This window comes from Haliotis rubra, unplaced genomic scaffold (genome assembly GCF_003918875.1).
Source record: "Haliotis rubra isolate DU_JTF1 unplaced genomic scaffold, ASM391887v1 Scf503, whole genome shotgun sequence".
Classification (NCBI taxonomy): domain Eukaryota; kingdom Metazoa; phylum Mollusca; class Gastropoda; order Lepetellida; family Haliotidae; genus Haliotis; species Haliotis rubra.
In genome coordinates, this window is record NW_025767195.1 from 355,544 (window position 1) to 379,938 (window position 24,395).

General features: G+C 41.2%; 1 long non-coding RNA gene across 1 annotated transcript; it reads left to right on the plus strand.

The window, feature by feature from the left end:
- Positions 1 to 7,966: 7,966 nt before the first annotated feature.
- Positions 7,967 to 16,325, plus strand: LOC124291971. The gene is made up of 4 exons (XR_006902332.1): positions 7,967 to 7,979; positions 12,409 to 12,411; positions 13,980 to 13,984; positions 16,234 to 16,325. It is a non-coding gene; the product is annotated as an uncharacterized LOC124291971 (long non-coding RNA).
- Positions 16,326 to 24,395: the final 8,070 nt, after the last annotated feature.

Sequence of the window (24,395 nt, forward strand, 5' to 3'; positions counted from 1 at the left end):
TTATGCATCGAACTTATATTAGTGTTATATTCAGTACGTTATATTATGCATCGAACTTATATTAGTGTTATATTCAGTACGTTATATTATGCATCGAACTTATATTAGTGTTATATTTAGTACGTTATATTATGCATTCAGTACGTTATATTATGCATCGAACTTATATTAGTGTTATATTCAGTACGTTATATTATGCATCGAACTTATATTAGTGTTATATTCAGTACGTTATATTATGCATCGAACTTATATTAGTGTTATATTTAGTACGTTATATTATGCATCGAACTATTATTGGTGTTATATTCAGTACGTTATATTATGCATCGAACTTATATTAGTGTTATATTCAGTACGTTATATTATGCATCGAACTTATATTAGTGTTATATTCAGTACGTTATATTATGCATCGAACTTATATTGGTGTTATATTCAGTACGTTATATTATGCATCGAATTATATATTAGTGTTATATTTAGTACGTTATATTATGCATCGAACTTATATTAGTGTTATATTCAGTACGTTATATTATGCATCGAACTTATATTAGTGTTATGTTCAGTACGTTATATTATGCATCGAATTATATTAGTGTTATATTTAGTACGTTGTATTATGCATCGAACTTATATTAGTGTTATATTCAGTACGTTATATTATGCATCGAACTTATATTAGTGTTATGTTTAGTACGTTATATTATGCATCGAACTTTTATTAGTGTTATATTCAGTACGTTATATTATGCATCGAATTATTATTGGTGTTATATTTAGTACGTTGTATTATGCATCGAACTTATATTAGTGTTATATTCAGTACGTTATATAATGCGTCGAACTTATATTAGTCTTATGTTTAGTACGTTATATTATGCATCGAACTAATATTAGTGTTATATTCAGTACGTTATATTATGCATCGAATTATATTAGTGTTATGTTTAGTACGTTATATTATGCATCGAACTTATATTAGTGTTATATTCACGTACGAACTTATATTAGTGTTATATTCAATGCGCATCGAACTTATATTAGTGTTATGTTTAGTACGTTATATTATGCATCGAATTATATTAGTGTTATATTCAGTACGTTATATTATGCATCGAACTTATATTAGTGTTATATTCAGTACGTTATATTATGCATCGAACTTATATTTATATTAGTGTTATAGTTTTGCATCGAACTTATATTAGTGTACGTTATATTATGCATCGAATGTATATTATTGGTGTTATATTCAGTACGTTATATTATGCATCGAATTTATATTAGTGTTATGTTCAGTACGTTATATTATGCATCGAACTTATATTAGTGTTATGTTCAGTACGTTATATTATGCATCGAACTTATATTAGTGTTATGTTCAGTACGTTATATTATGCATCGAACTTATATTAGTGTCTTATGTTTAGTACGTTATATTATGCATCGAACGTTTAGTGTACGTTACGTTTATTATGCATCGAAGTTATATTAGTGTTATGTTCAGTACGTTATATTATGCATCGAACTTATATTAGTCTTATGTTTAGTACGTTATATTATGCATCGAACTATTATTGGTGTTATATTCAGTACGTTATATTATGCATCGAATTATTATTGGTGTTATATTCAGTACGTTATATTTGTACATGCATCGAACTTATATTAGTGTTATATTCAGTACGTTATATTATGCATCGAACTATTATTGGTGTTATATTCAGTACGTTATATTATGCATCGAACTTATATTAGTGTTATATTCAGTACGTTATATTATGCATCGAACTATTATTGGTGTTATATTCAGTACGTTATATTATGCATCGAACTTATATTAGTGTTATATTCAGTACGTTATATTATGCATCGAACTTATATTAGTGTTATGTTTAGTACGTTATATTATGCATCGAATTGAACTTTATTATTGGTGTTATATTCAGTAAGTGTTATATTTATATTATGCATCGAACTTATATTAGTGTTATATTCAGTACGTTATATTATGCATCGAATTATTATTAGTGTTATATTCAGTACGTTATATTATGCATCGAACTTATATTAGTGTTATGTTTAGTACGTTATATTATGCATCGAACTTATATTAGTGTTATATTCAGTACGTTATATTATGCATCGAACTTATATTAGTGTTATGTTCAGTACGTTATATTATGCATCGAATTTATATTAGTGTTATATTCAGTACGTTATAGTGAACTTATATTAGTGTTATGTTCAGTACGTTATATTATGCATCGAACTAATATTAGTGTTATGTTCAGTACGTTATATTATGCATCCTGTGTGTGTGTGTGGTTACATCGAAGATTGATTTCTCCACTAACTTGGGGGAACCAACTGCAAACCTTTTGCAGATGAATTGCACGAGGATCATGCATCAAATTGCTGGACTCATTTCTTGAACTCATGACAATAATCTTTTCAACTGTACGAATTTGTTTTACAATACGTCAGTTCATGTGTAAACAGAACCTTTAAACAGTATTGAATATTTTGCAAAATTTAGTTCAGAACAGTTGCCTGAAGAAAGTGGATATACATTTACACTTGTGAGTCTAAACTTTTGATGGGTAGTATAGTATGCATTGAACTTATATTAGTGTTATATTCAGTACGTTATATTATACTTCGAACTTATATTAGTGTTATATTCTCTACATTATATTATACTTCGAACTTATATTAGTGTTATGTTCAACACGTTATATTATGCATTGAACTAATGTTTAATTTTGCGAAACGAACAGATGGAAAATAGCAAAATTTGCTTTAGTCAGGATTATACGATCATAGTTTCAAATCGCTATTATTGGTTTGTATTACAAGGGGATACACGCAGTAGTTGGAACAGTGAAACAAATGCACGATGAGCGTTAACTTAGACTACCGTAGAAACCAACCCTTCTTGTTCTCGGAGTTTCATTCAATGTGCATACCCCCTTGTAATACAAACAAATAATAGCGATTTGAAACTATGATCCTTTGTTAAACAACTTTTATCCTAAGTTGAATAAAATATATATTCTGAGATTTTAATGTTCAATTGGCAAGGTAAACTTATGAGGATTCGAAATCTTAATTTCACTTTATTTGATTTACTTTTTTGTTTAAAGTGAAATTCATCGGTACGTTTTCACTGCAAACGGACTATATATGTAACCCATTTCAACTATTACATACGGATCCTCTAACATTCACCTAAATTACGCTGCATCGTGAACTTAATTTAACAACTACAAGTTCACAAATACCGAATTAGCAAATTTATTACAACATTAATTCAATTAAACCCTGGCTGAAATCGTGACGATGACATTTCTCCCGACAATCAAATTATCATATTTATTTAACCCGCGACTAAAATAATTGCCTGTACGCTTATCAAAATAAACCTGTGTGTTTTTGCCATCAAGTGTACATTGTTGCAGCGCTTCCAATGGCATCGAAGAGACTATGTCCAGACTTAAACAAAATACAGACTCGTCGCTCGACCCCAGGTATTGTTGTGTTGATACTGATGTCAAAGCTTGCTACTCTCTGTCCATTTTGAGGGCAGAGTTCCAACGCACATTGGCCCCGACCATAAATGACGCATAACCTACTAACCTGGTGTGTTTTGTTGTATTACGTCAGCATGTCACAATTAATGCAGAATATGTGTTCGTGGAATTTTCCTCGCATGCTGCCGCCATGGATGTCGCCATCAGTGACAGAGGAAAGACGGGAACTGTTTTGATAGTTTAAATTTGGGTCTGAATATTTTGGTTCCTTGCGCCGCGAACAATTACAATATTTAACTTAATATATTACCTTATAGTTTGCAAGCGTTTCTTTGCAAGTATTTCTCACTTATTTTCTGAATCGCTGTTGAAAACGAAAACTTTTTTGCAGTGGATGTTCAGCAGATTTCTGGGTGATGAAGAAGTTGCCATGGGTTCGAATCCAAGATTTGACATCAACACCATATTCATGTTCGGGTAGCCTGTGGTGGCTAAGTCACCTGAACACTTTCATTGATGGGTTGAAAGGTCGAATTGCAGTTTTTTCCCCTTTATATACACTACTGTGTAGAAATGACTGACTGACTGAGTTTGGTTTTACGCCGCTTTTAGCAATATTCCAGCAATATCACGGCGGAGGACACCAGAAACGGGCTTCACACATTGTACCCATGTGGGGATTCGAACCCGGGTCTTCGGTGTGACGAGCCAACGGTTTAACCATTAGGCTACCCCACCGCCCCTCGTTCGTCATAAGCGTGTTCGTTTTAAACGTAGTTCACTGTGCTTGATGTGTCATTGCATGACCTATTCACCATAGAAATTGGATGAACCAGGTCCTTAACTTCTTTTAAGTAGCATATGTCCCGATTGGGTAGTCTACACAGAATTCAGTGGTCGATAGCGTGAGCACCGAACCTTGTTTGTCAGAAGCACTGTCATGTCATGACCGCCATTGTCTGTATTTGATGAAATGAAATTGCTTCTTTTGACTTTTGGATGAGTGAGTGAGTTGGGTGTACGTCACTTTTAACACTATTCCACTTATTTCGCCTTATTTCACCGGAAGAAATCACCAAATGGTTTCAGATGTTTTCTGCTTTGGTGAAACCCACGGGATTGGGCATGGAGCTGAGTAACATGGAAACCTAATCAGAAGGACCGGGATTCGAAGCCTCCATCATAGGTGTCTGATTTACCAAGGGACGCAACTCTGCACAATCTTAGACAACTTGGCTACCAGTGCCCCCGAACTTACGATGAAGTAAATAGATTTCATAGAAAAATAAAGCACAAACATCGAAATAGGCGCAGGCTTGTCCGAGATCTGCATCCTTCTCAACACACATGGAAATACAATTATAATTGCGTTAAACTTCATTAGCGTAGAATCTACAAGGGCTTCCTTCAGCTGGCGAACAGCAACAACTGCAAGCTCTCAACACTGCACGGCTTTCATTGCCGATGTGTTACAACCCTACGATGAGTTACAAAGTCTGTCATCCAGTCCTCAGACAGGATGGATGTGCGAAGACTGATTTTGTTTATGTTTTGCGAATAAATCTCCTGGAAAATGACGGCGCTGACAAGCTTTAGAAAACAGGCGCGGCGCGTGCGGAGCGTGAGAAGAGACAGTGAATGGCGTAAGCACTTCGTGTGTACTTTGTTTTGGCTTCCGGTGAAGATTTCACGGGCAATGACCATGCGACCCCAAAACGGGTTTGTTTGTGTTCAGATGTCGGGTTTTTTTTCTCCAAATTAGGTAAAACAAACTGTGAGTGTATTAACCTTTCGAAATAACATTTATTGGTTTCGAAGGCTGAAACATTTTTCGATATTTTATCTTAAAGTAGTGTTAGTATTGTATTCTGAATGTACTCAGGAGTATGGTGACCCAATCGTTTGCAGAGTTGCGTCCCTTGGGCATGCTAGGAACCTATGATCGTGGGCTCGAATCTCGATTCACATCGATTACGTTTCCACGTTTGTCAGCACTTATGTCCGTGTTTGTGGGTTTCACAAATGTGGTTAACGCCTAAGTGAGTGAGTGAGTTTCGTTTTACACCGCTTTTAGCAATATTCCAGCAATATCACAGTAGGGGACACTAGCAGTGGGCTTCATACTTTATGCCCATGTGGGGAATCGAACCCGGATCTTCGGCGTGACGAGCGAAAGCTTTAACTACTAGGCTACCCCACCGCCCCGTTAACGTCTAAGACATGCATCACTTTCTTTCCACATTAAGCTGACATGACACAACTGGGATAATGTATACAGCGGCGTTTCATCCAACTCATGCATTTCACATGTCCCCAGGGGCGGGATAGCCTAGTGGTTAAAGCGTTCGCTCGTCACTCCGAAGGCCCGGGTTCGATTCCCCACATGGGTACAATGTGTGAAGCCCATTTCTGGTGTCCCCCGCCGTGATATTGCTGGAATATTGCTAAAAGCAGTGTAAAACCATGCTCAGTCACTGGCTAACTCACATGTCCCCCAGTCGTTTCTGTCAGGTGATATTGGGGGCCAGGTGGGACCTTGAAGGTTGTCCTCGATCGTTCCTCGCAAGATCTGATTAAATATTCCAGACGAAGCTTACATTATTGTCATAGCAACAACACGATACACTCACCTGTTCGCGAACACCTGACAATCCCCATCAATGCATAGTGATTTATAAACACGCGATGAAGCGAGAATAATACAACCGACGCTGCTTTTAGCAAAGATATTATACTTATTATGAATATGATTTTGTCGCTTTATTTACCTCCGATATTGTTTTAAATCTTTTTAATAGAACGAAATAACCTGTTTCTCTAAACAAATGAAAAATAGTGTTAACTTATGCCCATTTCGATTTTCTTCCGTTGTTTTCCTGTTTAAGTTAAATGCGTTCATACCCTGTGACCAACACGGATGGTTGGGTCCATGGTTCGAATCCGTACACGGGTTGTTTCTTCCACCTTTACCGCTCATGTACTGTTCTCGAAATCCCTGATTCAATTTGAACACGATTCGCTGACATTTCAAAATCTGACATTCTCGAATTTCAAAATAACTATTGTACACTAATTTCAACTCAACGATTTAGTTTTCAAATCTTAAAGGGCATCGACCTTTACGGGACTGTAAATAAGGAAACATTAAATCGTTGAGATGTCGATTTTCAGAGGTCGTAGTCTGCACGAGCGCTTTACGTGCGTGAGGCAAAGGTTGGCAGACATATTCATCATCTGTGACGTGTCATCTTTGTACCTGGTAGGATCAATTCCTCAAGTTTGATCTAACAGGAATAGCTCCAGTGCGTCAGCTTGTGGTGATGTGTGCACACGTTCTATTCTGCAACGCTTCGGCGTGGGAGGGTGCGTCATACATTGTGTGTGTGTGTGTGTGTGTGTGGGGGATCAGTCTCCTGTATACAATATGCTGGACTACAGGAGACTGATCCCATTGCCTCTCCCCACAGAGTATGACATACCCTCCATATATATATATATATATATATATATATATATATATATATACACACACACACACACACACTTTATTGAACCAAAAACAATCTAGATTTTGAATTATTGTTAGTACATTAGAATCAAAATCAGAAAAAGAGTGTCTCCAGTAGTCCATCGCCGAGAAATATATTATGCATTTAATTGAACCAAAAACAATCTAGTGTCAAATAACATTCATGAAATGTAGAGCTGTTTGAGTGGTTACAAGAACGGTGTCAAGAATGAGAGTCAGCGCAGTCACATTTCCAACAAAGCCAACCACTGCATATGACTGACTGACTGACTGGCGGGGAACACCACACGTGGACTTTACACTTTCTACCCATGTGGGGAATGGAACCCGGGTCGGCGAATGCTTAAACCACTAGGCTACACCATCACCATGGTGTCATGAGGAGCCGTGTGGATAGTGTGGTGAACTGTGCCCAGAGCGGAGCCCTGGACGGTGTCATGATGTCGTGAGAAATGTCATTAGACGTATCATGACTGATTTGAGCACTGCAGTGAGTGAGTTTAGTTTTACGCCGCACTCAGCAATATTCCAGCTATATGGCGGAAGTCTGTAAATAATCGAATCCGGACCAGACAATCTAGTGCTCAACATCATAAACATCGATCATGTGTCAACCCAGTCGGCGCGCCTGACCACCCGATCCAGTTAGTCGCCTCCCATGGGTTACTGAAGATCAATTCCAACCCGGATCTTCACAGGGGCACTGCAGTAGTATCTGGTTAATTAAAAAAAAAATTCTAAAAAAATGACGTTACACGCCACCTGTATATGTGCATGTTTCATGTCAACGTTCCAGAACTGTGTATCCAGTTGGAATTATGTCACAAACAGATGGTGTAGTATGTATGTCATAGCTGCATGTTGCAGTGAGAATGAGTTAAGCATACCGCAGCTTTCAGCATGGGAAATGGGTGATTGTGAAATTGTTGGCGACCAAGGATCTTAATATGGCATCAGCGGATCCTGTCACTTCTAAGGGTCGCAACTGAAAAGACCGGTCACCGGCAGCCCGGGCGAATCCTACAGCTATCATACAGCTTTATATGTATGTACCATCTTTTAGACAACGTAGTCCTTTGTATTTCTAGATGTGGTGCACTTCTTTCAGCGTCAGACCATCCGGTCTTGAATACTACCTTGTAAAATATGATGGATTTCATCGTCGTGGGGTGTTTGACCTCAAGATTACCGTTGCAGAACTTGAGATAGTTGCGGACGTCCTGTTGTGACCTCTTGCACGAGCTATTTCCCGCGCCTCCCCGTGCAGCAGACGAGACAAAACGCCTGCAGCTTTGACCTTGTAGTCAGTTGTCGTCTGCTTCAAGATTTACGGGCAGACGATAACATGCGGACACATTCATTAATAATCATTTGGATATGTGTATCTAACCTTTTGGATGACCGAGATACGCTTGCATCAATACAGTGTCTTAGCACGACCTACATATTTTAGATGGTAGGACAGGTTTGGAAGTTCCTGGAGAAGGGGGAGACCAGGCAACAGAAGGAAAACCAGCAAGTTAGGAATATTTCGCAGCCGTCGTTGGAGTATTTTTTTTAGGAAATATATATAAAGCATAACCCAATGTTAATTGTCAAAAAAATCGGCGACGACAAGCGACCACAGCATGCAGGGCGTACGACAAACGGCAATGACAGTATGACTGTGCCAGTGGCGAGCTTACCACAACCATGCAATGATTTCCCCAAGCGGTTAAATCATATGTAGGGCTTGTGTGCTACCCTAATTGTCAGGGTCGAGGCTTTTACATTCAGTAAACCCATTCCTCTCTGAGATGGAGGAGATATTCTTCTGAGGTAGCGTTTCTTTTTAAACTCAATTTCCTGGAAGTTCAGATCAATATTATTGCGAGTTAGTGAGTGAGTGATCCAGGCTAACACACAAAAGTGCATCTGCAGGATCTCAAACCCTGCGACCGGCATCGCTTCATTCAGGTCAACATGGTATCTTAAAAGATTTACATGAATTTGGATTGAGGGGCAGATTATCTCAGTTCATATCTCAGCTTTTAAACAACAGACAATTTCAAGTACGGGTAGGTTCCACATTGTCTGATTATTTCCACCAAGATCAGGGCGTCCCTGAAGGCAGCATCCTGTCTGTCACCCTTTTTAGCATCAAAATTAACAGCCTCACTAATGTCTTGAACAGTTGTGTTGATGGGTCCCTTTTCATGGACGATTTCAATATTTCATGTCGTGGTAAGAACTTGCACGCAATAGAAAGGCAGCTACAACTCTGCCTTAACAAAATCCAAAAATGGGCCAATGAAAATGGCTTTAAGTTTTCAAAATCCAAAACAAATTGTATTCACTTTTGTCGTAAATACAAACCACACAAGGATCCAGACCTATCTTTAGATGGTACTCCCATCAAGGTAGTAGAAGAGGCCAAATTCCTGGGACTCATATTCGACCGTCACCTGACATTCTTACCACACATAAAATATTTGAAAACCAAGTGCTTGAGACTCTGGATTTACTAAAAGTCGTTTCAAATACAGAGTGGGGAGGGGATCAGACTATCCTCCTTCACTTGTACAGATCTTTGGTTCGCTCTAAACTAGACTACGGCTCCATTGTTTATGGTGGAGCCTGCAAAAGCAATTTAGAAAGATTAGATTCTATCCACCACCAAGGCCTGAGGCTCTGCCTGGGAGCTTTTAGGACCTCTCCGGTAGACAGTCTATATGCTGAGGCTAACGAACCTTCCCTTGAACAACGCCGCAGTAAACTTTCACTGCAATATATCACTAAATTACGTTCAAATCAGTCCAATCCAGCATACAATTGTGTTTTCAACCCTCTCTATGAAAACCTGTTTCCCAAACTGCCAAGCCTGGTTCCACTACTTGGAATCAGAATTCAACCACACATATCTGCAGCTAAAATTGATCTCAATATCATAGCACCTTACCGACTCCTGTCTTCACCACCCTGGCAGATGGTGAAACCACAGGTCGATCTTACCCTCACTAAACCCGAAAAGTCCGAAACAAGTCCTTTGGTGTTCCAGCAGGAATACAACCAGTTACGTTCCAAGTATGACACCCATAGATCCATTTTCACAGACGGATCCAAGGATGAGGGCCAAGGTGCCAGTGCTACAGTCATTGGATCCACGACTGTCTCCTCTAGGATTCCCGACAACAGTTCCATTTTTACTGCCGAGGCCAAAGCTATCTTCTTAGCATTGATCTACATTAAACAGCAGAATCACTCCAAAAGCTTCATGGTTTTTACAGATTCATTATCTTGCCTTCAAGCACTTCAAAATATAACTTCAAGTCACCCAATCATTCTGGACATTTTAGAACTTTACAACGACCTGTCTACTGGCCAATGTGACATTGTCCTCTGCTGGCTGCCAGGTCACGTTGGCATAGCAGGTAACACAAAAGCCGATGCTGCAGCTAAAGCAGCTTTTGACAAGCCCTTATCTCCACTGCTGATCCCATACAGTGATTTCAAACCCACTATCAAAAGCTATACATGGGACCTCATGCAAAAAAGGTGGGACACTCAAGTAGGAAGAAATAAACTGTATGAATTGAAGCCAACAATTGGTTATACCTACTTGGGTTGTCAGTCAAGACGCGATGAGGTAATTTTACGACGATGTCGTATTGGCCACAGTCGGTTTACACATGACTATCTGCTGAAGACGGATGGGGATGGACCCCCCATGTGTGTCTCTTGCGATGAGGTTTTCACCATCAAGCATATTCTGCTTGACTGTGTGGACTTGTCGTCTGCAACGGACTCACATTATGATGCAACAAATCTGAAAGATCTGTTCTCCCGCTTGAGCGCTCATCTGATAGTGAACTACCTGAGGGAAGTTGATCTGTATCATAAATTATAACTGTGTAATGTGACTAACGAATTGCCTGCGTTTAAATTTGGTGCTATGACTTTTTCGGTTTTTAAATGACAATGTAATGAATATATCCTTTGAAATAAAACTCATTCCGAGTACGTACTTACAATGTTTATTAATGCAAACTTGTTCTCGTCACTATATGGCTGGAATAATGCCGATGTGACGTAAAACCCAACTCAACTCAACTCAACTCATTCAGGTCAACACATACAAGGGCATTTACAGGACCTCAAACCTGCGGACAGCATCTCTTCATTCAGGTCAACACATTCAAGGGCATTGACAGAACCAGAAACCGAGTGACAGCATCACCTTATTCAGGTCAACACATACAAGGGCATTGACAGGACCTCAAACCGCGTGACAGCATCACTTTATTCAGGTCAACACATACAAGGGCATTTACAGGACCTCAAACTGCGTGACAGCATCACTTTATTAAGGTCAACATATACAAGGGCATTTACAGAACCACAAACCGCGTGACAGCATCACTTTATTCAGGTCAACACATACAAGGGCATTTACAGGACCTCAAACTGCGCGACAGCATCACTTTATTAAGGTCAACACATACAAGGGCATTTACAGAACCACAAACCGCGTGACAGCATCACTTTATTCAGGTCAACACATACAAGGGCATTTACAGGACCTCAAACCGGGCGACAGCATCACTTTATTCAGGTCAACACATACAAGGGCATTTACAGGACCTCAAACCGCGTGACAGCATCACTTTATTCAGGTCAACACATGCAAGGGCATTTACAGGACCACAAACCGGGCGACAGCATCACTTTATTCAGGTCAACACATACAAGGGCATTTACAGGACCACAAACCGCGCGACAGCATCACTTTATTCAGGTCAACACATACAAGGGCATTTACAGGACCTCAAACCGCGTGACAGCATCACTTTATTAAGGTCAACACATACAAGGGCATTTACAGGACCTCAAACCGGGCGACAGCATCACTTTATTCAGGTCAACACATACAAGGGCATTGACAGGACCACAAACCGCGTGACAGCATCACTTTATTAAGGTCAACACATACAAGGACATTTACAGGACCTCAAACCGGGCGGCAGCATCACTTTATTCAGGTCAACACATACAAGGGTATTTACAGGACCTCAAACCGCGTGACAGCATCACTTTATTCAGGTCAACACATACAAGGGCATTTACAGGACCTCAAACCGGGCGGCAGCATCACTTTATTCAGGTCAACACATACAAGGGTATTTACAGAACGTCAAACCGCGCGGCAGCATCACTTCGTTCAGGTCAACACATACAAGGGTATTTACAGGACCTCAAACCGGGCGGCAGCATCACTTTATTCAGGTCAACACATACAAGAGTATTTACAGTCAACACATTCAAGGGTATTTACAGAAAGCTTACCATCAATACATGTAACAGAATGTGTCAATTCGCCATATGCTACTCAACAGAAGTTAAGGACCATCGATTCTTTCATACCATGACAGTTAATCCGTCTTGCCACTGTGGTAAGATGAACGATCGTGAGATCCTTAGCTTTTTTGAGTAGTATATAGATGCAGGGTTTTATACAGCGTCTCCGTGGTGGGTCCGTGGGTGACAGGATGTGGCATCCCTGTGAGTTGGGAGGTGACAGGACACCTGATGTTTGAGAATATTCAGGAGCATGTTCCTGAACGGATATGGGCCCACCCAAGCTTTAACATCTTGACCTTCACGTAAACAACTGTGTCAGAATATTACCGAAACTTGTCGGAACTTTGGTGAAAACTAGATACGAAATAACCAAAATTGTTGCCATAGCAACAACATTTACAAGTTTTAGCACTGCGGTCCCCATTCGAACCATCCCAACCGGTGCCATGTCATGATATTCGAGGGGCGATACTGGTCTGTCTGCGATAATGGCATAAGCGTTAATCTCATGACCGGGGTTCTCTTATAGTGCCCTTAACATAACCATTCCGATGTCGAGGAGATCTGCAAAAAGGGCGTATGCAAATATGTTAGCTTACATCAAAGCATCGGCTAGAACACTTGCATAAAACTCCCTGACATGCCTATCGCTCCGGCACACAAGCCTAATGTCACCCTTCTCGTCAACAAGCAGATCAATCGGCTGGATGCAGATAAAATCAAAACAAAATAAAACATAAAGAGATCGTAATCTCCTAACGACTGTTTCTCAATGCAGGCGCTCTCAATGGACCTCGGGTGGTAGCTGCTGTTGAATAAGTGTCTCCCTGTAGTCTCTTCGTTCATCCATCAACAAAATATTCATTGCAGCAGATCTTTTAATTGAAGCCCCGTGTGTGCCTTGAATGCTTTCCACTGTCATTTTGTATATGGAACCTACCTCGGGGAACATTTCAAAAGTGATATGTCTTTTTTTTTCTATTGACCAGCATAATGATCAAGTTAACGACGGGAACAGACAATAACGCCCAATTATGAGTGGGTCTTTGAGTCATATTAACTCAGCATCGACCGAAGTTCTATATGTCCTGAATATTGGTTTACGCCGCTTTTAGCAATTATCATATCAATACCATGCCGAGGGACATCTTTGGAACAGAACCTAAGTTTCCTATGTGTCGAGCGAATGCCTCTTACAGTCTAACGTCGGCGTGGAACATATGGAATTTCGCAGGATAAAACTATACAAAGGGAGATAACTTGATTTGGTGTCTGTACCAATGTGTCCCGTGCCCTGTGTCAGGGCTAATGCTGAGGGTGAGAGAGCAATGGTGAACCAGTAAATCACTGAGAGGATGGGTTGGGGATGGGTGGAGTGAGTGAGTGAGTGAGAAATAGGCTTACCCATTATATTTAACAAGTGTAGCCAATCGACCGTAGTCTCCGATGTGCCAAGCCAAACCTTTAACCAATAGGCCACCTAACTGCATCCCTCAAGTGAAGAGCGAATGCGAGAGTGAGAATTTTATGGACACCTTCACACGTGTTACAAGTTTTGTCTTCTCTGTCACAAGAAAGGGTTACATCCGCTCTGTTAGCCAAGCTCCAAGACTGTACTAACTGAATTGCTCAGCCCATGGATGTATCGTAATTCTATCCCTCGAAGAAGTAAGTCTAGATAAGCGAACAGGACCCCAGTGTGTGTGTTATTAATTATCATTTTACCTCAGAGACTTGTGCAAGTCTACCACTCTGTGAACCCACTCACTTCAGAATGAATAGAGTAAGTTGCTCAGATCCGATGTGAAAATGATTCTTGTATTCACTAGCATCCCTAACCTATAACTGTTCGAACCTTAGCCTATAACTGCTGGAATTTCAGATCCCTCCGATATGTTTCTAGGTATGTCTGCTCCATACCCGTGCTCGTGGGTGTCACGTGAGTGATAGACGTTGGTGGCCTACGTCACTTCCGGTTTTCCTCCCACATCACGCTGACACAGCGATATATGATTAGAATACCGTTCCAAATGGCGTTCAAACCAAATTCAGACTAGCATTAATGTTACATATGCAACAAAGCGGTGTACATCACTTTGAATTTTTCTCCAACATCAGTAAATTGACAAGCTGTGATAAAACGGACTTACCATTCACAGCAAAGCCCAGCAACCTAGCAAGAACCTGTGAAAATCCGGGTTAGAATTGATCTTCAGCAACCCGCGCTTCTTCCTCTAACAATCCGGGTTAGAATTGATCTTCAACAACCAGTGCTTGTCCCCTGCAGACCCGGATTAGAATTCGTCTTCAACAACCCATGCTTGTCGTAAAAAGTGATAGAACCAGATAATTAACCAGATACAACTGCAGTGCCCCCGTGAAGATCCGGGTTAAAATTGATCTTCAGTAACCCATGCTTGTCGACTAACGGGATCGGGTTGGTCAGGCTCGCTGACTTGGTTGACACATGTCATCGTATCCCAATTGGATAGATCGATGCTCATGTTGTTGATCACTGGATTGTCTGGTCCAGACTAAATGATTTACAGACCGCCGCCATATAGCTGTAATATTGCTGGGTTCGGCGTTAAACAACAAAACAACCAACCAACCAACCAACCATAGTGGACATTACAACAAATTGTAGTGTGCCAGGGTCTCCACGGTGGTTCTCCTTCCAGTAAGCTTTCATAACGTTTGTAATCGTATGGCAGATGCGTTTTTTAAGTGGATACATTTTTTTTATGTTTATGATGTCAATCACTGGATTGTCTGATCCAGATTCAGTTACTTACCGACCGTGGCCATACAGCTGGACAACTGCTGAGTGCGGCGATAAACAACAACCAAACAAATAACACAACAACCTGGCAAGGCAGCAGTACTGCTGAGGTAAACGTTTATGGTAAATCTGTGTTCATCGGAAGAACTCACATAACATTAATAATTGTTTTTAGACCTTGCGCTAATATATCTAGCTCTGGAGTGATTATCACTAGGTAACTCGTTTCTGTCTGGTGAACATCCTTCCTGTAATCTGTAATTATAGCATCAGTATAGGTATCAGAGATGTGTTATGTACATTATGTTTTCATTATCACTCTGTAATATGTTTCAGAAACATAACCCATACACTAACAAAACACGGAGGAACTTATATAGTAACTTCCTGCCAATAATACTGACGGAAATGCTCGATATTTTCTGAATGTTTTACTTCGTGATATTATCAAAATTAATTGAACTTGTATCGTTTTTGTGAAAACTCTTTAGTAATTGAGTTCTAATGTATTTTGCAGCTTCTTCGTTAAGTTCGTAGTTTTGTGTCTAATTGTATAGAGGGATCATATATACACTTGGTAGAATTCTTCTTCAATATAAGATTTCTTTGTTTGGTGTTTAAGCAATATTTCAGCTATTTGACGGCGGTCTGTCAGTAATCCAGCGTAGATAAATCATCGACCTTCGAAACTGAGATACGATGACATGCATCGACTGAAACAGAGAGCCTGGCCACCCGATCTCGTCCTTCGCCTCTTATCAACAAGCATGGTTGCAGAAGATCAGTCCTAACCCAAGTGTTCATGGGTTCGAGATCACGTGGTTTTCACCACTGGCATAGAGTAGTTGTTACTATGCTAGAAAGGATATGAAAAGTAACCCACTTTCTGTGAAAAATATTCACCTTATGCATAACTATACTTCAGGGACGGACATGAAACTCCAAGGCTGGTGACACTAGGAATTCACACACAGTAAAACACGGCTGTGCCAACTCCGAGAGATCCAAGGTTTGACACATCCGAATATGATGTATAAGTGAGTGAGTGAGTTCCGTTTTGTGATCATTTTGTCAGTTACAGCTTATAGCATTCCGGAATTCAATCCAATACATGACACAACACTCAGTTCTGGCCATGTGCTCCAGGCATACGTGTTTTAATGAGCGTTATCTCCCCTGGTTACCTGTGACATTAGGATTCATGTGCGGAAAAGGATTTGGTAATACATGACGCGTTTTACGCCGCTTTTAGCAATATTCCAGCAATATCACGGCGGGGGAGACCAGTAATGGGCTTCACACATTGTACCCACGTGGGAAATCGAATCCGGGTCTTCGGCGTGACGAGCGAACGCTTTAAAATAACCACTAGGCTACCCCACCGCCCATGATGAATAAGAAAGCATAGTGTAGAAGGAACCAAGCTTTTACTTAGAGACAAGCATATGTTAGGCACATCAATATTCGACACAACGGTGTTTAACTGTATTGTACCCATGCGTGGAATCGAACCCGAGGCTAGAGAACCACAGGGACGCGACACCACCACCACCCAAGCCACGAAACTTTGCTCGATATACTAGTACGCGTCGATTATGACCGGACGTACGAGTTTTTAGGTCGTAGATAACGAATAAACAGTTACGTCAAATCGCCTCGGTGTGATATGGGTCATTCTTCAGCCAAAGTTGTTGATAAAGTTTGCAGGAAGTGTTTGTACGAGAAAACGTTTCCTTGAAATATGTCAACAATTTGCGTTACATTATGAACCGATTAGCATGTTTGATGAAATAATTTTCTCAGAAAACGTTTAAAATTGGTCTTAGCTAGCCATGACGACCATAATGAGACCGAATAAAATACCCCAAATCAATTTCTCCATCTAATATCATCTGTCAAATGTTCTCGTAAATTTAAAACAATCCTGAAAAATACCTCCAAATCACCCAGTAAACAATACAAACGATCCTGCTGCAACCGCACCCACCCTCCTTATCAATCATCCCTGACGTAATGACAATCCGCCTGGTTTCAACCACGAACCCAACACTGCTTCCAAACCAATTGAATCGCCGACCCCTCTAACCTATCTCGTGCTGAGGGCGATTCAAATTCAAACTCATAAAACGGGTTTCATTTTTCTAAAAGCCCAGAAACGTTTTTATACGACCCCCTCGATATTCACACCTCTGTGGCACGGTCCCGTGGAAACCATTATCGGTTCAGTCTGTTGGTGGCGACGTTAATAGATATGGCATCAATACATCACAATTGAATTATCATCAAAGCTCTGCTACGCAATGCATTTCTAATTAAGGTTTATAGCGATTGATATTGACATTTTCCTTGTAAAAATTAAGGTCTCTGGCGTAGTCTTCACGCCTACAAAGACTGATCATCTGTCATCGTTGGAAATTTGTGGCGAGAGTTACCTCCCTTTGTGTTTCGACCATATTTAAATGGGAATAAAAGGACCCATTCACACCGAACGTCACGCAAATTTCAAATCAGGAGAAAAAATTGAGCGTTTGCTTGAGCATATATCACGTTTAGGCGTGCGTGTGTTAGATTATAAATGTCCCCTTTTTCTCATTCGTTTTCAGTGTTCATACAGAAATACACGCTAACGTAGCAGCAACTGTTCAAGGTATAGTGGGCGTTAGTAGAGGGGATGCGAAATGGGTTTTAACGGCGTGCTTAAATTATTTCACTAATATGGCGGCGTGTATTCACGTGTTTCTTTGTGTGGATGCTTCTAATATAGCGGTCTAATGTCGGTTGTTTTGTACTGCTCGCCCATAAGGATACCATGTTTCCATGGATACCCCATTCAGACACAGTATCCTGTCACATCCTTGCTTTGTGCAGTGAATACGGAACGTTAGCCAGGGCAACAACAAGAACCATCTTTTTAAGTCTGTTCGTATGATGAAGACCCCGATCTTCCGCTCGACAAACATACACTCTGTTTACTAGGCCACGACATTACAGGTTATATACACCCTTGAAGATACGGGTTAGAATTGGTTTTCACCAAACCCTGCTTGTCGTAAGAGGCGACTAACGGGATCGGGTGGTCAGGCGTGTTGTCTTGGTTGAACACATGTCATCCTATGCAATGCGTAGAACGATGCTAATGCTGTTGATCACTGGATTGTCTGGTCCAGACTCGATTATTTACAGATGGCCGCATATAGCTGTAATATTGCTGAGTGGGGCGTTAAACAAGACACCAAACGAAACAGGCTATAATAGCCTTATCTTGGCAGGTTAAAAGTGTGAAAGAACTGGTGATTCAACCTATTAGTGTGGTGGGGCGGTGGGGTAGCCTAGTGGTTAAAGCGTTGGCTCGTCACGCCGAACACCCGGGTTCGAATCCCCACACGGGTACAATGTGTGAAGCCCATTTCTGGTGTCCCCCGCCGTGATGTTGCTGGAATATTGCTAAAAGCGGCGTAAAACCAAAACTCAGTCAGTCAGTATTAGTGTGGTACATTAACAGGTTCAGTTAACAAAACAAGCAATATCTGGAAGCGATGTAGTAGCACAATGGTTTGCACATTTGCTCTGCTCCGAGGTTCGATTCCACTCTCATGGTCTCCCCGGGTCGTGGGACTACTCAAACAACGTTCAGTTTAACTCACTCACTCCACGGCAGGATATGGTACACACCTACACAAGGGAAGATTCCTTTCGATGAATCGTGTTTGAGCGAGCAATACACCTGGTTGGAATGAACGTGAGACGACGCCCATAGGTTTTTTGTGGGTTTTTTGCGGGGTCCCCCCCCCCCCCTTTTTGTGCTGAAAGTTTCTTAAATGACAATTGAAGCTCTCGTGAAAACGGGTGAAAATGAAAACAAAACTGTGTACCCCCTCACTGAACTGTGCCCCTCCCGATTCCCCTCCGTTTACTTGTACTTTACAAAGAAATTTTAATCCCAGATATAACGTATGTTACATTTGACCACTTTCTAAATGGCACTGTGTATTTCATAGCTTTCGGCCGTTGGAGCCGTGCCAATTAACACTTATCAGAGGGGTACACAAAGTCCGCGGTCTAGACTACCAGTTGTCCGACTTCCATTTTGTGGAAGCCGCGGTGGCTGAGCGGTCTAGGCGTCTGACTTTGTGTGCTGGCGATTAGGTGCCTGACTCTGAGGGTGTGGGTTCGAATCCCGGACGGGACTCAACCCAACAAAAGTAGAATCTGTACTTTACAAAGAAAGTGTAATCCCAAATATAACATATGTTACAAAAGTAAACGTAATTTGACCACAGCGAAAAGGCACATGATATGACCTACGCATTCATTAAGGAAGTACATGTATTTATTTCGTTTCATTGCGTTGGGTGGGGTGGTGTGGAGAACAATCTTTTTTCCCTGAAGCCAACATACTATATGTTTACTGAGGACCATCAAGCCATTTATTTACTATTACCACTACAGTTTTGACGGTTGGATATTTTCCACAAAAGCATCTACTATTTTCCACCACAGCGGACAAACTATTAATTTGAGTAATTTCAGAACTAACTGTTCAATTTACGAAAACAACCGTCTCCCTCCTCAATTCCATGATAGATTAACTACCCGTGAAGATTTTAGATTTGGTCTTCAGGGCCCCGTTCCTCAAAGCGATCGTAGCGCTACAACAGTCGTAAGTCTATGTTAAAGTATGTGAGTTACGATCAACTTTGCGCTACGATCGCTTTGAGGAACGGGGCCCTGCAACTCATGCTTGTCGTAAGAGGCGACTAACGTGATCGGGTGGCCTGGCTTGTTGACTTGGTTGCCACATATCATCGTATCTCAATTGCGTAGATCGATGCTCATGCTGTTGATCACTGGATTGTCTGGTCCAGGCTTGATTTTTACGCCATATGACTATGTTAAACAACCAACAAACAAAACAATAGTAATATGAAAGAATCTGGTGTCCCTAACTTCTCCTGAGCAGTATATCACTCCTCTACCTGCACATTCGGTGAATATTATGAAAAACCTCAAGCCGGATTTAAAAAGAGATTGGTTCTAGACGAGGATTGTTTGGGATGACTTTAGATAACTTTTTTCCAAAACACCTTTGACCTTCCACACTACAAAGTAACCTGGTTATGACGAGGATAATTCCATTTGAAGCGGCTTCGAGCCAGACTGAGATGACAGCCCGCACAGATAACATACATCCCAGGTGCAGGCAATAATCCCATTAGGAACGCATCTTCGTTGGTTGAAACATGCGGTGGTTGCGCGAGCTCCTCACAGCGCGTCGCCATAAGTAGACACCCCTCTGTGTCTCTTGTCAGATGCCGATGTAAGGAGATTAGTAATTTTACGTAAAATTGTATTTTGCAGTGAGCTAAAAACAAAGAATGGGTTTTGTTTGGGGACAAGGTATCTTTTCGGTAGCTGCTGCATCAAAACATATTTCCTGTGAAAACAGCAGTCGGTTGTTTTCCAAGACAACAAGCATGTCAGGGCGAACCCTCGAACAACATATACTCATTCCAATAATGGTTGTCACCCCCTTCAATTTTTTTTATTGGAGAGGGGTGGGTGGGTGTGTGTGTGTGTGGTGTGTGGGGGTTGGGTGGGGAGGGGGTGACAACCAATATTGGCATGGTATATTTCTGGACCAATTAATTTTATTAAGAAAATCCCACACCCCGGTTTATTTTATTCCTCTTGGTGCATTTTACAGAAACGTTTATTTTGACAACTGCTTCGTCTTCTGCAGCACCTACTACTACCAATACTAGTTCTACTATCATCACAACTACTGCTACCACAACTATTACTACTATGTATACTACTAGTTCTACCACCACAACCACTACTACCACCACCGACTACCTCCACTTCTGCTACTGCTACCCGTGAAGATCCGGGTTAGAACTGATCTTCAGTAACCCATGCTTGTCGTAAGAGGCGACTAACGGGATCGGGTGGTCAGACTCGCTGACTGGGTTGACATATGTCATCGGTTCCCAGTTGCGTATATCGATGCTCATGCTGTTGATCTCTGGATTGTCTGGTCCAGACTCGATTATTTACAGACCGCCGCCATATAGCTGGAATATTGCTGAGTGCGGCGTAAAACTAAACTCACTCACTACTACGACCACCACGTCTACCATAACTACGACTACCACCACCACCACATCTACCACTGCAACTACTAACAATCTTTCTACCAACTCCACCACTAACATAAATGATACGTTTACTACTACTACTACTACTACTACCACTACCGCCGCGTAAGAACGCTTTAACAACTGGACTACCCCAGCCGCCCTAATATTAATGAACTACGAATACACAATGTAATTTAGAAAGTGGTCAAATGGATTGGGATAACACTTTCTCAGAAAAGTACAGATTCTAGTAGATCTGCTGCGTTGAGTTCCATCCAGGATTCGAACCCACACTCTCAGTGTCAGGCACCTTATCGACAGCACACAAAGTCAGCCATCTAACCCACTCAGCCACCGCAGCTTCCACTGGAAGTCGGACAACTGGTAGTCTAGATCACGGTGGAGTTGGAACTGTCTTACTTGAGAGGGATCGTGTGATCAGATTCACTGACTTGATAAATGTCATCGTGACCCAACTCGGTGCTCATGCTGTCAGCCACATCGAATGATCGAGACTCGATTATTTACAGACTGACGTCATGCAAAAGTACTAAACAATGTTAAACAACAAACAATTCCAAGCATGGCTGTTTACACACAGTGAGTCTTGTTTTACAGCACTGAACAGTATTTCCGTGACACCTCGGAGTAGCAAGTCACAGGTTTGTCAACAGACAGTAAAGTAATAATAACATACAATATCAAATCTTAACACTTAAGCTTAAAACCAACTGATAAAGTCATCTTGATTGTTTCAGCGTGGGGAAAATGGCGGGGAACGGATAACAAGGTAATAAATTCAAGTGGCGAGCCCTTGCTGCTTGTGGTTTTCGAGTGACTTTCACACTCAACTGGTATTCTTATCGGCACGCCACGGGAAGTGGCAATAAACTGGCCGGATCTCTGCGGTTACAACCCGCACACCCCAGGGTGTCATTCTGCGGCTCGCCACAACTATTTCCCTGTCAGATGGGACGCGCGGTACTAAATAGTTCAACATTGTCCACGCCGCAACCGCAAACACCCACGCACACAATGGGTGAACGAAGTCGCGTTCATGAGGGACATCACACACACACACGCACGCATGCACGCATGCACTCAAAAACACGTAACGTGCAATATGCCGCATTTGTGGTGCTTGCAACGTAAACCGGTGTAGAGGTAGCGGACACATCCGAGTGACGCCGAGGTGATCTGAATGCATGACGCTCTTGGTTCAAACACTCTTCCCTCTTGCAAAAGCCCAGCTGGGCCCCGTTTCACAAAGCTATCGCAGCGCTACAACTGTCGTAAGTCCATGTTACAGTGTAGGAGGTACGACAGTCGCAGCGCTACTATAGCTTTGTGAAACGGGGCCCTTGGTGCCGTTGTACAAAACAACCTTAGTGCTATGACGGTCGTTAGTCTGTGTTAAGGTAGAGGGATTACGATCACCTAAGACAAATATCTCTTCATGTCTCTTTGAACAACCGATGCCCAGTTGTGAAACTCAGATTTAGTGTCCCTATCCGTGTTTCCATACACCCTTCGGTGAAAGTATGGTTGTATTAGGATTATATACGAAACAATTTCTGCCAGATCGGTCACTTGAAGCGTTGGCTTTAATCCTCTTTTACTGACCAATTTCGGCCTATAAAACAGCCTTCCCCCATTTATTTGTAATTAGTTGTGTTTCGTTGAACGCTGCCCTCAGCAATATTGCAGGTATATGCCGCTGCCTGTAAATATTCGAGTTTGGACCTGACAATCGGATGAGCCTTACATTAGGATCAGTTGTCTCGGTTTGATATCAATCATGACCCGAAATTCTCGTGAAGCCGCTCCGAAGAGAGCCCAGCCGGGCCAAGACTCCGCCATCTTTTTCTTCGTGCTTGGTTTCGTCAAAATTGGTTTCGGTCGTTTGGTATGTTAGTTGGTTGTTTGGGTTGTTTGGTGGTTGTTTGGTTTGCTGGATGAGTGACGCCACAATCAGCACTAATCACACTATAAGGCAAATATCTGTAAATAATTAATCCAGACAATCCAATGATTGACATCATAAGATGACTTGCATCAATCTCTTCACTGGTTCTGAGAACACGATTCCAATAATCGCTTCTTGCTGCAAGCAGGGTTGTTGAAGATCAATTCTAACCTTGAATTTCATCAGAAATAGGGATGTGGTTATTAGATAATGATAGGAAAGCGTAACCACTAAAGTAGTTAAGTTCTGTGACTTTTCCGGGTGGTTCTCTGTCCTTCAATTACTGGATCCATCCTGTGGGGGATTCTGGTTCGAACTTATCCACAGCAACAGATGTTTTTCCGAAGGCCCGGCCTTTGAATCAGGCATGTGGCTCTGTTGATAGCGAGTTCCCCGACGATGTAAACAGCCGCTCGTAATATCAACCACAAGTTTATCTGACACAGACGATTATTTACAGACGGCAGATATATGGATGGGGTATTTCTAAATGTGAAACAACAATCAAATTAGGGCAGACAAGTATCACTAATGGCTTCGAGTTGGTCCAAACTCTCCCGAAAACGGACGCATCAAAAGATAGCGAAAACTAACATAAACAATGAAAGCAAACGCTGAAACAACTAAAAAATAAATACGGTGGTTAAAATATTAATAGTAAGTTAAATATATAAACGATATGCAGCAACATAATAATCAACCTGCAACATGTAAAATATAAGCTTCTAAATAGTAGGGCTGCCAGGAACGTTTCAAGCCTTTCGTGCTGAGAGTAAGTGGCCATTGTGTCATAGCATACTTGGACCAAAACCAGTTATGTTTCCCATGCAGCAGTGACTAATAATTATGAATATCGCTGGTAAAATGATAATAAATCATAATGATATACATGACGACATAAGATATAAATTCAACAATATTCAAAAGTATTTTCGAAATACTTCATGCACGATTTCTCATGCAACGGGCATGCGTGTTGATAATAAGTGTATCAAATATTTCACGATGGAACGGCATCAAAGCAACAATGGCGAACGTTTCAATAACAGCAAAAAACTTCCATGCGCTCTCCGACATCTGTTTCTCCCTATAACGTGACGGA